Source organism: Falco rusticolus, chromosome 12 (assembly GCF_015220075.1).
Source record: "Falco rusticolus isolate bFalRus1 chromosome 12, bFalRus1.pri, whole genome shotgun sequence".
Classification (NCBI taxonomy): Eukaryota; Metazoa; Chordata; class Aves; order Falconiformes; family Falconidae; genus Falco; species Falco rusticolus.
In genome coordinates, this window is record NC_051198.1 from 18373441 (window position 1) to 18387271 (window position 13831).

Consider the following 13831-nt stretch of genomic DNA (forward strand, 5'->3'; position numbering starts at 1 on the left):
TGGCCCTATTTGCTTACTTTTATTCACCTGCTCAAATGACAGAGTACAAATCCTTGAGCATTTGACAAGACTTAAACCCACTATGTGTAGCATGTGTAATTTGTAAACTCTTTATTCTGCTGGCTTAGACGTAAAAACGCACAAGAGTTTAGAACAAAATCAATAACCTTCAGCTGCAAAAGAATTTCAGCTCCTCTGAAATAAGAATAATTGTTTCTTTAAAAGTAGTTTCTCCAAAAATAACCATAAATTCAGCTTAAAATGTAAAAGTAGCAGATAACTAGCAATTCAGCTCTATGTGTCTACAAAAGCATTTAGGCATCTACCCATTGTTTTGAACAGGATGCAAATACCCAAATTCCTTCATGGATCAGGGACTACACATTTAATCTTAAGAACCACTGCATCTTACAAAAGTTACCATGACAGTACACTGGTAGAAGGAACTATTGCAAGAAGAACTCTGCATAACAGCCAGCTCTGTCCAGGGCACGAGGGAAATACAAGCCTTTTTGCAACACTGATGGTTTTAAACTGATTACGGCATTCTGATGAGCTGAATGATTGATAAGGGAGACATATTGCAGACCTTGACTTCAAGCCCACTGATCAAAGAATGGAGTTATGACAACATTTCATTATGTCTTGCCTCTTCTGAACACTAAACAGTGCTTTTCAACTACCAAAAAGTGTCATAAGCAAGAAATTGCTCAAAAGAAGGAGTATTGTGCTACAGTTTGAAGAAGAATTGTAGGGGTTCAATAAGTTGTATGCCTGTAACATCACACTGCTGCAAGCCCTGCACTTCCCCCAATATTCTCTCTTCTTAGACACCACAACAGGATGGATGGGTTCAAGGAATCAAACCCTCCGTCACTTGAGCTCTCCGATTCAGCTTATGAAATGCATGATCCAACAAACACCAATGCCAGACATGCAGAACCAGCAGCTGCTGCCGATTCAGATTTGCACCGAATATTGTGAAACCATACCTTAACCAGCATCCACTAAATCATTAATGAACTCTGAGAAGGTATTTTGAAAGACCTAGGCAGCAAGTATCCTAAATCATTGTATTGGGCTACATAGCAAAAGCCCTCCCCAAAAATTTAAAAAGTTTCAGTAAAAAAAAAAAAAGTTTTTTCCACACCCAAGAACTTCAGGGAAACAAAATCCAACCAACCAGAACGCAAGCAGCACAGATTCACGAAGTTGTACAAAACAGCCTAACTCCCTATTCTGAAATACACCAGTGACTAGGGCATGGACAAAGAATGCATGACCAGAACACAACTCCCTTCAAGCACTGTCTCCCACCTTCAGAAGATCCCATTAACTAGGAGGGTACATAGTGCTTGCATGGTGAAGTGCTCAAAAGCCTCAGTTCTGATGCTACTCCAGCAGCCCTCAGCAGCAGCTGACTCACAAAAGCAGAGCTAAAGACAAGCATTATGCTTCCCACAAGCAAGAGACTTGACCCCTCCCATACAGGGGATGTAAGAGCATTCAGACTAGGGTGAGTTTTAGTCTGCAAACAGGTTTCTTACAGTAGGGCAGATTCAAAGATAGATATTTTGGGCCAAGAGCATCTTTCCCCAGAATAATGCTCCTGTTTACACAAATTCTACCTACACTAATTCTCAGAAGAGAAGAATACAGCATTCAGTGTCCCAAAACACAAGAATACCTTAAGACATAGAATTCAGACCACTGATCATTGCACAAAGAGGGGACACTACTACTTACTTCTGCACAGCACTCTTACTTCTCCAAATAAGCTGCACTATGTTTTTTTTCCATATGGAAAGACACTTAGATTCATGACACAACTTTGCGATAACAAACTACTATATCCAGCCCCCAATAATTTGTGGGCCGAAAATGCTCACAATACACAAATGAAATGGTCTTATCCAGATTGCTCATTATAAATTACATTGCAAGAATAAAACTGAATGCTTCCTATTAAAGGCTTAACAAAATTACAACATGTATTAAGCATTTTATTTGGGCTCCTTAGATCTTCGGAATATGTAAACACAATATTTGGGTAAGGCTAGGTTAGTTCAGTGATAGTACTAAGACACCAGTACCCTACAACAGAATAGTTTTTAATTGAGCACAGCTTAAATATTCCCTGGCTAATAAGGAATTTTAATTTTACAGTATTTCCTGCAACAGGTAAAGACTATGCAGCCAAAGCCATCATATGTAAGTCACTGTTAAAGAACTAAACCCAATATTCAAACGTAAGCACATGAAAAAAAATCATTCAGCCTACAGAAATTTAAAGAATTCTACCATGCTATTTTACAGAAGGATAGGCATCAAATGCTACTCTTCCTGATGATTAAATATATACTTAATAACCCTGGCAGCAAGCGAACCTCAAGCTGACTCCTAACGTTTAACACACACAATACCCACTACAACATCTGGTCCTTCGCAAATTTCCAGACTCTGGTCAGAGAAGCACCAGAAAAAACACCAGATTTATTCTATTCCACAACCAGCTATGACTCTGGATAACCAAATCGTTGCTGCTATAAAACAAGTAAACAAACCAACCAACCCACTCCCTGAACACCAACAGAAAGAGCTATAGTCTAATGTGTCATAACTGACCTTACAACATCACAACACCACCACTGCTGATACCATCTCCCAGAACTGTAAACCACAAAAGTTCACACAAAAAGATAGTAAAAGATTTTGCAGAAGTAAAAGACAGCAGGAAGGAGAAGAAAAAAGAGCAATAGTGCAAGCTTACCACAGGTTAGCTAGTATACTGCAGCCTCCCAATTGCATGTTCCCAACAGACAGTAAATCCCTCTCCTGAGAGGCATTCATTAGGTTACCCGATTTTTCTGGGAACTTAAGAGCACATACCAAGGGAGCGCACTACTCGTGCTGCAAATTCATGCAGTAGTTCTTCCTTAGTCTACATATATGACAAAGCCCAAACTTAAAAAAAAAAAGAGTTAATTTTTGTGTAATTACTTGAGACAACATACAACTTTTACCCTAAAGAGTAAGTTGGTTCTTCCTCTGTAATAAACAGATAATTAATTATCTCTGCATTTGCTAAGTGGTTCTTGGTTCTATATAAAAACATGAATCAACCAAGACTGGGCAAAGCCTTGATTTGTGTTTGTGTGGGTGTGGGGATTCCCCACCCCCCCGCCCCCTTTTCAAACATGGAAGCAGCATTAAAATGTTCATTATTACAACAGTTAGAAGAGGGAGATTGAACAGAAATTTGAAACTAAAAACTCCATGAAGTAATTTAAGTTCTTTATCCTTTTTGAAGCAGTTGATCTAATATTATGGTTTTGTAAAAAGCGCAATGGTATCTTTCTAGTACATTTTAGAAGAAACACCCAGGGCTTCTTAAAAAGCTAAATGCCTTGAAATAAATTTACTTGGGATTCTGGTGAAAATTTAGTTCAGCAGCTTGAGGTCTGCAGTTCTAACTTCCAACAGGAACATACTATTAGACCACTATTTTACACTCGCCTAAAAATGTGGTAATACTATGTATGGACTTAGTATTCTAATTAGGTCCATACCTTTACATATCACCTCACAAATGGTAGACTTAAGCTATAACATCAGAAAGAGGGCTTTTCATACATTTTAGGAAAGCTATTCTGAATTTTTTTCCTGCAGTCCTATCTAATACATATTCGTAATGCACCTCTAATTCCTAAAATCTCCGTAATTTTCTTTTAGGTAAGCTTTAGATCGTTAAATTCATATTATAGCTATGCAGATGTCTTGGCAGCAGAAGTAGTTTAAGCAGCAATTGCCCTCCACAGCTCATTCCTGTTTCTGTGCTAGGTGGCTGCACAACAGACCTATATAGTTACACTGGTACAAGTGCATGCCTGAAGCACTGACTGCTCATCTAGCTGATGAGGAACTCAAACTCTGTTGAATTACACAAGCAGAAGATGAAGGAATATCAGAAGCCAGCCTTCTTAAATTCAGGATACAGAAATGCAATCTACATTTACCTATTGGGAGATTGCTGGCAAGCACTTACTCGTCTGTCCTCCTGTAACAGATCAGTTATGCTTATCATAACTCGAGTACGGAAAGACAAGACTCTTCTACCAGTTATGCTGGACAGCTTTTCAAACATCCAGTTTCAGGAACACTGAAGAAAAAGGTGATCTAACATGCTATACAAAAAATGACGTAAGTACAAAAAACTGAAAAGGAAAGTGATCTGACCTTTAGCTCAACTAAGAACAGAGTATCTTCAAGAATTAAAATTTATTGCATTTTTATGTTACTGTCCTTTCACAAAAAACCCCACCAAAACACCTCAATTAAAACTACAAAGGAGGATTCTAGCAGAGGACTTCTTCAAACAAACGTGTTTATTGTGGCTACGAGGACTTGCAAGCCCTTCTTCAGAAAAAGTTTTAACTAGCCTCTCACATCTTACATCAAGGCTATGGTCTAAGTTCTAGATATACATTATGCTTTTCATGGCAATCCACGAGCTGCAGATTGGGGAAGATGTGTACATATTCCTCATGGGTATGTGTTTTGTTTTTTCTTAATGCAAAGGGCAGAGCCTGCAAACACTCGTCTTCCTGATGGAGATTCAAAATTCCATGTCAAACGCACCAGAGTGATATGCATGGGCAATGTAAGATCATGTTTGCTGTTACTGAAGCACCTGTCTTTTGAGCACATCCCCATGGTGTTTCCCCATGAGGTAAATTTATTATCATATTACTAGCTAGAATGCCCATAGGTAGCAATAGCTAATGAGTCAGTTGGAAACCATCTGTCCATTTGTTGTCTTTGTGAACACCTGGCCTTCAAATCAAAGTTTTAAAAAAATACACTCATTCCAGGTAGATTACTTAGATTTTGTATATATCCATCTGCTTAAGACAAGCAGAAATCACAGCCTGAGCACTGGTTAAACATTCTGAGAAAGAATCCACCACACCTGTCATCTGATAACATTACAGGGCACATCTAGTCAGATGTCCTCCGGTCCAAAACTGCATGTCCCCTAAAGCACCCCTCACTTCATGAAGCAGTGAACCATCTCATCCACTCCACCTACTACAGCAGTGCTAAAAAGCATACAGAGTTTGTGATTCCTCTCCCCAGGAGAGGAGCAAGGTGTTACCAAACTATGGTATTATTCAAATTCCGAAGTAATCTTGCAAGTAAAAATTTCTCTATTGATTATGCCATAGAAAGGGCTTAGATAAGCCTTTCAAGAAAACATCTTAAGACCATAAAGAACTCTTACCAAATCAGCTGTCAGGAAAATCAGAGAAATTTCAGATCAGTTAACTCTGCAGCAAGTATGCACATCCGGATAATAATGAAACTCCATTGTTACAGACTTCAAAACATTGTAGGACAAAGAGGTAAAAAACTTGACATAGTTGTCTACTTTCATTGCTAAGACAGCAAAGGTGACAGCTCTGAAATTTTAAGATGCTCTAACTGTAGGACAGTCGGGACATTTGATAGTTTTCAAAGGATTAATGTAATTGTCTTTCGTAGGAAATGCTCACCAAGGGTAAGAACAGGTTCTCTGCAGAAGGCTATCTCAGTAATTCCTCTCTGAACAGCATTCAGTGATTTTTAAGTCATCCAAGAGCTAGAGTTCCCAAAAGTTAATTTTTATCTGGGAGAAGAATCTCACCCCAGCACCTAGTGGCTAGCAATGCATTTATAAGCCAGCTTTTCAATCAAGTCTTGCTAGTATCATCAAAGCCAATAAGGAGTTTTTTATCCTCAATACCACATCTCTTATTCCTGCTGCACCTGGCAGAAAAAAAAAGCTTAAACCTGGTTTCTACTTGTCTATCAGTATGGTATTCAGAGCCAACATCCCACAAAAGATCCTCAAAGGCACAACAGCATCCCATTTTGTCTATGTGAGGAATTAAGCCATTACGATATATACATGCCGACTAATCACATTTTTTCCTATCTTACATGTATAATACATACAACCCTAAGGGGGACCATGAGTAAATAAAAAAATTCAGAAGGAATTTAAACTCCACAAAGTGGAGCAGAAAACAAGCAAAAAGATCAAAGTTACAGTATTTCATTTAGCACCAGCTGCAGAAAATATAGCAAGAATTCCCAAATGTTCATATGTCTGACAATGGCAGAAACCAAGCTGTATCAAATTTAGAAGGGATAGCAAGATTGGTTTTTTTGTTTCTTTAAATATAATACTGATGATTAGGGGAAGGACTTCCCCTCTCTCCAAGAAAGTTCTTATTCTTCCCTCATCTTCTAAGGATAAGTCTTCAGCCATAAATGAACTAAAGCCAAGCCATCACAGCAGATTAAAAAAAAAGATCTGACACTGCTGATGTGTAGACGGTTACAGGAGGCATAAATCCTCTGCCACTATGTAACTACTTGGATCTATTTGTGCGCTTCTTTAGCCATGCTACCACTTGCTAGATTCATATACAAAAGGAGTTAAGTAAAATTCAAAAAAAGGTCATTCAACACCATAATAAAATCACCATCACATTCAAATTAGTAACATAAGAACACCAGTACTATAAGCTGCCAAATATTAACACTTACTGTGCTATAGGCATTTTAATGTTTACTGCGAAGGACCACTTGGAAGGAGATAATTCAAGAATCTTACGTCAACTAACAGCCTACACACACACCATCTTCCAAAACAACTAACTTAAATAATACAGGAATTGAAGGCTCCAAATAGAAATTGTTAAAATACATAGTTATTTTTACACTTCAGTTTCAGAACATTTTTTTTCTTAGTCTCTTCAATGTTAAGAATTTTTTTCTATCTACTAGCAAAGTTACTTCACTAACAGCATTGCAATTAGTATGAAGAGAATCAACACTCAGAAATGCAGTTATAAACAAACGCTTAAGAGATGTAGCAGATCCTACGTGATATGAAATTATATACTCCCATACCATAACAGGATCAATATACCTGTAATCACATGACACATAACAATCAATCCACAGTGTGGTACAGAAATTTAGATTTCCAATCACAGATGGCTTGTCACACTACTTCAGAGAACACAGTATTACCCCCTGCACTTTTATAGCATGCTCTACTTCTCCATCAGGCTAGAGAAACTTTTTAAGAAAACGTCTGAAGTCTAATTAAAAAAATTACTATTCTAGGAACTCTGGAGTGAAGCAAATTTCCATTACCTTTTTTTCTGGCAGCAGGCTCCAGTATCGTTGCCTGGACACATGGAATCTTTTTCAGGTGTCTGCATTGAGGCTATATGAACTGCTTCACTTGTCATCTAAACAGAGGAGTACTTGGCAAGAAGCAGCTATTTGGCAACTTGCAAGCTTAAATACTCAAAGTTTTGTTCAATTAGTACTGCAACTTCAGTTTCACAATAAATCACTTGGACTCACTTTCAATCAATACAATTTAAACTCTTCTTGATTTGCGATATGTATTTCAATGCTGAAGTTTCAGACACATCTATTGAGTTATAACTGTTTTAATTTTGCCACTATGCAAGTATCAATGTGTGTCGAACTATACCTGCAAAAATTCAAAGGGCAATTTTGTCAATAAGAATGTTAAAACTAACATGCAAGACGACCATGCCAGTTTTCAAGAAATCAACATTAGAGAGGATGCTTAAGGGCATTACAGGCAGTCAATGCAGTAATGATAGGTCCACACAGGCTTGACAGCAAAAAGGATTCCGGGAAGCAGGCATGTTAATAATTCAACATTCATTTTATGCTACTCATCAGGTCAGACATCAGCTGCAGGCAAGTTTGGATAACACAGATTAAGATACCATCTCCAGCTCTGCCAAAGATTACTGCTCCTGTAAGACATGCCCCTGTTGGGCTGAATGGTGATGGGAACATCTTGGCACAAAGACTCATAAAAAACCACATTAGCTGTAACAAAGGGGCAGACACCCTACTCTGTCATCCCATTTACAGAGGTGGCACATCAAGATATTTTAAAACCGTTACTATCTTTCAGAGCTGACACCTCAGCCTTAGCACTCCAGTACATGTAAAGCTTAACCTGCATGTATTCTATACTAGGTTTAACAAATCATCTGACTTAAACTAGGTATCCATAAAAACTAGTATCAAGGCACACAAAGGAATACCCTTAAGTATTCAGGCTTTTGCAGAACTGAAAGAATCTGATGAATTTAGCAATTTAAAAAAAGAAGTAGGCATTAAGCTAGGGGATTACCCAGGTAATTCACTAAAACCTATTACATAAAAGAACCACCACAGTCACAACAAATTAGAAATAGGGACATGGATAGAAGACTGCTGATCTGAGCCTTCAAAAAGGTGCTGAATTCATCACAGTGAGTGCCAATTTTAGTAGGTTTCCACACACCCCAAAACTGAAGAGCTAGCATTAGGCAACCAGCTGTCTACATTGAGTGCTACTTGTACCTTCCAGTCCCCAAAATATCTCCCACATCCTTCTGAGAGACTCCATGTGTTTCCAGCACTTGTTCTATGGCTGGACACCATGGCCTTGTATTCCCCTTCTTACAAAAACTACTGTCTCTGCAAGGGATAGCCATGTGCCTCTCCATTCTTCTCACCCATACTTCAGTCCCTCCCTTTGAGTGCCATGAACATGATGCTCGATCAGTCAACAGGACAGTCCATCAACATTCTTCCCAAGACTTACCCCTCTGGAGGAAATTCCACTCTGCTACAGATTTTATCCTCCTAGTCCTTTATTATAATATCCACTGCTCCCTGGGACTGGTGTGGGAATGACAGAACGAGAATTATTAAACATTTTGTTAAACTGTGCATGGAAGCTGAAGGCAATAGCATCACTCTGTTGAATGATGTTAATGGCTCCTACCACCCGACTGCTGCTCTAACTTGCAGACAGATGACAACCGTATACCTTCTTGAAGCTATGGCTTTATTGAAAGAAATCCATCTATCATTCCTTCCAAAACACAGCAAACCTGTCCTCTGAATCCCAATTATTTCCTGATATTTTGAAATTGACTGGAAGTGTCACTCAAGAACTAGAATATTGCATTCACAGAGAAATTAAAGCTCAGCACAGGACCTTAAAGTAAACCAAAAAAAGACTAAGACACTGCCGCTTTAGTAAGACATTCCATTTTATATCATGCATCTTAGTGTATCAGTTTTAGAACACCTATGCTACCCAAAAGACAGCTTCGCATAGTAAATATTAGTTACAAGAACACAGCCAGAGCTAGCTTATATGCCTCTGATAATTAGTGTATTTCCACAGAATTATGCAGAAGTATTTAATACTTGAATATTCATAAAATTCTGCAGGAAAGTATAATATGCAAGAAGCCAGGAACTCAGAAACAGCACCATTTTGCAAGCCTCAGTATTCATGCTTTTTGTCATCTGATCACAGACAATTTTGAAAGTCTTACCTTGAACGTAGTACAAAAGTCAAATTTCTTCCAGATCTTTGTCCTTCTGACAGATTCACTTTAGAGACTCTTCCTTGTATATTAGGGGTGAATAAAGCAGAAGAGCCTGCAAGTCTGAAAGCAGTAAGATGGAAGAATTGACCAATTTCTCTCCTAGTTCAACACAATATTCAACAGCATCTATAGCTCAAGAATTGCTTACTAGCATCTTCTAGACTGGAACTAAATAAATGAACTGCTGGAAGTGGCCAAGTTAGTCAAGAAGTTCCTACTTGTCTAAGGTGATGCAGCAAAAGATCATGTGAATGCCTTTAGCTTGTTAAGAGGTGAAAGTCTTAAGTGACCTAAGCTACACTATTCAAAGGCCAATACTTGCCAAAAAACCCCTCCTACTGTCAATACATACCACTTTTATAGACACTGTGTAAACAAATCCATTTCCAAACCAGGAATATGTACAACCACGTGACAGAGAGCGCCTGCATACACTTAACGTGTACACATGCATGATTAAGCGTAGAGAGGATGGAAAAATCTAGCACCCTAATGCAGCTGTTTACAAGAATATATTCTGATTCTGGAGTCAAAGGAAAAAGACTAGAAGTTGAGATTCACTTACTCCAAAGCACAGAAACCGTGACAGAGAAGCCTGTTACAAGCCACTGCAGATATCTTTCAAAGCAAAAGCAGAAACACACATTCACTAAGGAGAAGGGCTATCACAGTTACACCCACAGTACCTAGGGACACCAGTATGTAATTTCTGTGGCATGAATCTGCCTAAAGCCTTCTGGTTTTGAGATGTCTTCACATAGCATCTAGGACGACAGTTTCTTTTCATAGGCCTGGGCAAAGAGGGAAGTGAACCAGTTTCAGAAAAAAATTATTTTCCTTTTCCTGTATCTATCTTGCCCCCAGTAACTTCCAACAACAAATGCTCCACAAACTGTTTTAGTTTACCACAAGGTTCAGAATAATGGGTGGACGGCAAGTGAGAAACAAGACATATTGGTCACTATAAAGTTCTAAAATTTATTTTTCAACACCGAGAAAGAGTATTTTTCCTGTCTTTCTTAGATTAAATGAGCTTATTCAGTGAATCTATCCTGCTTATTCCATGCTTACCGAATAGGTAGATTTCAAGTAACTAATACATAGTACCAAAGATAGTCAATGAAAGTAACTGATTATGTTCAAGCTATTTCATGTAGAAGCACTAGAAAGAAACGCCACTTGCACAAGGAATGAAGTTTCCAAATAAAACAAGATGTATTGATTACTTTGGCTAATGACTCAGAGTAGAGGGGACCTAGAGGGTCATCTAGTTTAAATTCAAAGCATAGTCAACACTGAACTCAGTCCCAGGTGCTTTGGGCTTTAGCCACTCAGGTCTTGAAAACCTCCACAGAGGCTTACAGGTTACCTCGTATAATCTCTTAAAAATCACCCTTACAGTAAAATTTTTCAACATATACCCACCCATCTCAATTTATGATCACTGTCTCTTTTTTCCCACTGGACACCTCAATAAAGAGACTGGCTCTATCTTCTTGGTATTCATCCTTGTATATACCAGATCATTGCTACTAGGTCCCCTCCTAAGCACCTCTTCTCCAGGATAAAGGCGGCTACAAAAAGCTCTCAGCATCCCCTCACAGGTCACATAGTCCAGCCCCCTGATCACCTTGGCAGACTGGCCCAAAGTTTATTGATGTTGTTCTTGTTTGGGGTAGGGAGAACAGGAGCAAAACTGCACAGAATATCACAGACGCAGTCTGGGAACACCTAGAACAAATGCCAGCTAAAGGGGAATAAAAAAACATTTTAGTCACTTCCAGGGTAAACTGCTGACTTGTATTTATCCTACTGTTCACCAGAACCTGGTCCTGCTCAGTAAAGCTACAACCCAACCAGTCTGCAGCACTGCAGGAGGGTTACTGATGCTGGAAGCAGGCCTTGGCACGTACCCTTGTCGGACTGCATTAAGATTTGAACAGGCACACTCCTCTAGTATTTCCAAGTACTTCAAGATGGCCATCCTGCCTCTGAGCCACCCAGTTCTGGGTCTACCACAAACCTGACCAAGGTGCATTCCACCTCCTCCTCACAGATAACGACATTAAAAAGAAAAGTAGGTCACAGCACACCCTTGAGGAGCTCCAGCTGTAACTGCTGTCCAGGCAGAGCATGAACCATCAGCCACCCTTCGAAATGACTCTTCAACCAGTTTTCACGTGCCTAGTCATCCTCCCATTCAGACTGTAAACAGGAGTATGCTGTGGGACACTGTAAAAAGCCTTGCTAAGGTCAAAGTAAAAAAAACCATCCACTGCTCTCCCCACAGCTGAAAACCTGGTCATTTGACAGAAGGCAGTCACGCTGGCCCAGCATGACTGACCCTTGGTGAAGCCATGCTGACTATTTCTAGTCACCTTCTTCAAGGCTCAGAAATGTTTTGCTACAGGTTGATATAAAAAAATTACTGTTAGTGCTACCCAAGTAAAGCAGTATTCCATGTTTTTATCAAGTGAAATAGAAAGTTTTCTTTATCACATAAAATAGCTAGGATGCCTGAAACAGTAAACATGAACCATCTCTAGGCTTTAACAATTTGCAAAATTCGAGTGTCCCAAAACCTCAATATAAGAGCTCTGTGCATAAAAATAAGCAGGTCTTAACAAGTGAACAGAGCCATCATGCAACTGAGTTTCTGGCTAATTTCCAAAGTATCTGGCAACAAGTAATAGCAGACGTTATAAAAGGAAAAAATTGGTGTTCATAACTACCTAAAAATTGTTATAGAAACTGGTGGCTGAGAAAGGGAAGAAGAAAGGAGTTGAAAAGAATAGCAAGTGCTCAACAAAATTTAAGTATGTTTCATTATGCATCATTATGCATATTAGAAAGAATTTCTGAGATTCAGATTGCTTATATCTTTTCAGATTATTTGAATTTCTCTTGGACTTTATTGAAAGAATATTCACTTCACTGAGACCTCTGAACTTTAAAAAAATTCAGGAACTCCTGGACACAGAAAACAGTCAGTGCCTGACAAACAACTGTAAACTCTAGCCTCTACCAGTGATAAGATTACTCATATTTCACCCAAAATACTTCAGTCACTTCACAGTTCCCCAAAACTTATGCTTAAGGCAGGGAGTAGATATATTCCAGCTCCACATTCAGCAGTGACCAATGCCAACTCTGTTGTATTCTCATGTGCCTACAGAATAAAGATATTCTTGTCAGTAAGTGGTGAGATTTAATTAAACCAGAATGACTGCTGTGAAGGGAGTCATATCAACATCTGTAGCAGGCTACACATTCGGGGGAAATCCAAAAGAGGAGATGGGCATTTTTAATTTAGTTATAATAGAGGTTGTAATGTAACTGCATGTTTTTACTTTACGATTGCAACATAGCTGGTGACACTGCTAACACATAACAAGTCAGTTATGTGACTTTCAGTGTGGTCTTCTCTTCATCAGCAGTAATTCCAAGTAAATTTAGGACCTCCACTTGCAAGATAGGTCACCAGGTATCCAGACCATCAGTATTAACCGATGTTAATAACTACAACTTAAAAAAAAGAACCTCCTTCGAGACATCTCAGGGTGCAGTCTTAAAAAAATTAGGCTAAGCTAAACCAACAACTGCTGTAAGCCCGCTTCCTGCCATGTGTACTTTCTACTCCAACTTTTGCATCAGTAGTTGCTATCACATCCTCATGTAGCAAGCTGATTCAAGCAGCTAAACTACAGGGAAATTAGCAAGAGATACCCCAACATACACCAGGACAGCAGAGGCAATCAAGTATCAGCATGAGAAGGAAAAGGAGCCCATGGTCAGAGGCAGAAGACTGCAGAAACACAGCAGCACTAACATACTTAGGTAATTATGTAAGCAGCTCTTTCTTAATGAAAGTCAAGACTATGAGTGGGTTCCAGAACCAAATGCCTGAGTGCACGCAGAGGCCTAACAAGAACTCTCTTTTCTGTACTGTATCAACACGGAAGAGTGGTGGAAAAACCAAATGATTCTAAGGACCTTTAACTAAAAAGAGGAATACCAGATGCTCACCAACTAGACAGCATGTAGCAGGAAGCAGTTTGAGTAGAGGGAATGAACTCCCTGCAGTGATGAGACAAACACAAACCTATATTGCGTACTTTCAGCCAGCTTCCAAGATGTTTAAAAACAATTGATGTAACATCTGTGAAGAAACAACAGTGTCCAGCTGACAAAGAAAACAGATATACCTAGTGCCCAGCGCTCTCACTGAGGTAGCATAAGATTTAATGACTAGAAATTAATATAGAAGAAATTCAGAATTAAAAGCTTAGTTTCAACTGAATTATATGCTAGCTACTTCTTTAACTGTGCTTGGTTTACCT

At 39.0% G+C, this 13831-nt stretch overlaps 1 protein-coding gene across 5 annotated transcripts in view; it reads right to left on the reverse strand.

Moving 5' to 3' along the window:
- PPM1B (protein phosphatase, Mg2+/Mn2+ dependent 1B) overlaps window positions 1-13831 on the reverse strand; it is a 61765-nt gene that overhangs the window by 36256 nt on the left and 11678 nt on the right. For 3 of the 5 annotated variants that reach the window (XM_037405445.1, XM_037405440.1, XM_037405444.1), the window contains exon 2: window positions 9438-9551. The exons of 1 other annotated variant lie outside the window; for it this stretch is intronic. The gene's annotated coding sequence lies outside the window, so the exon portion shown is untranslated. Of the gene's footprint in view, window positions 1-7206; window positions 7556-9437; window positions 9552-13831 lie in introns of all 5 variants that reach the window. One more of the 5 variants, XM_037405441.1, reaches the window with a different exon arrangement.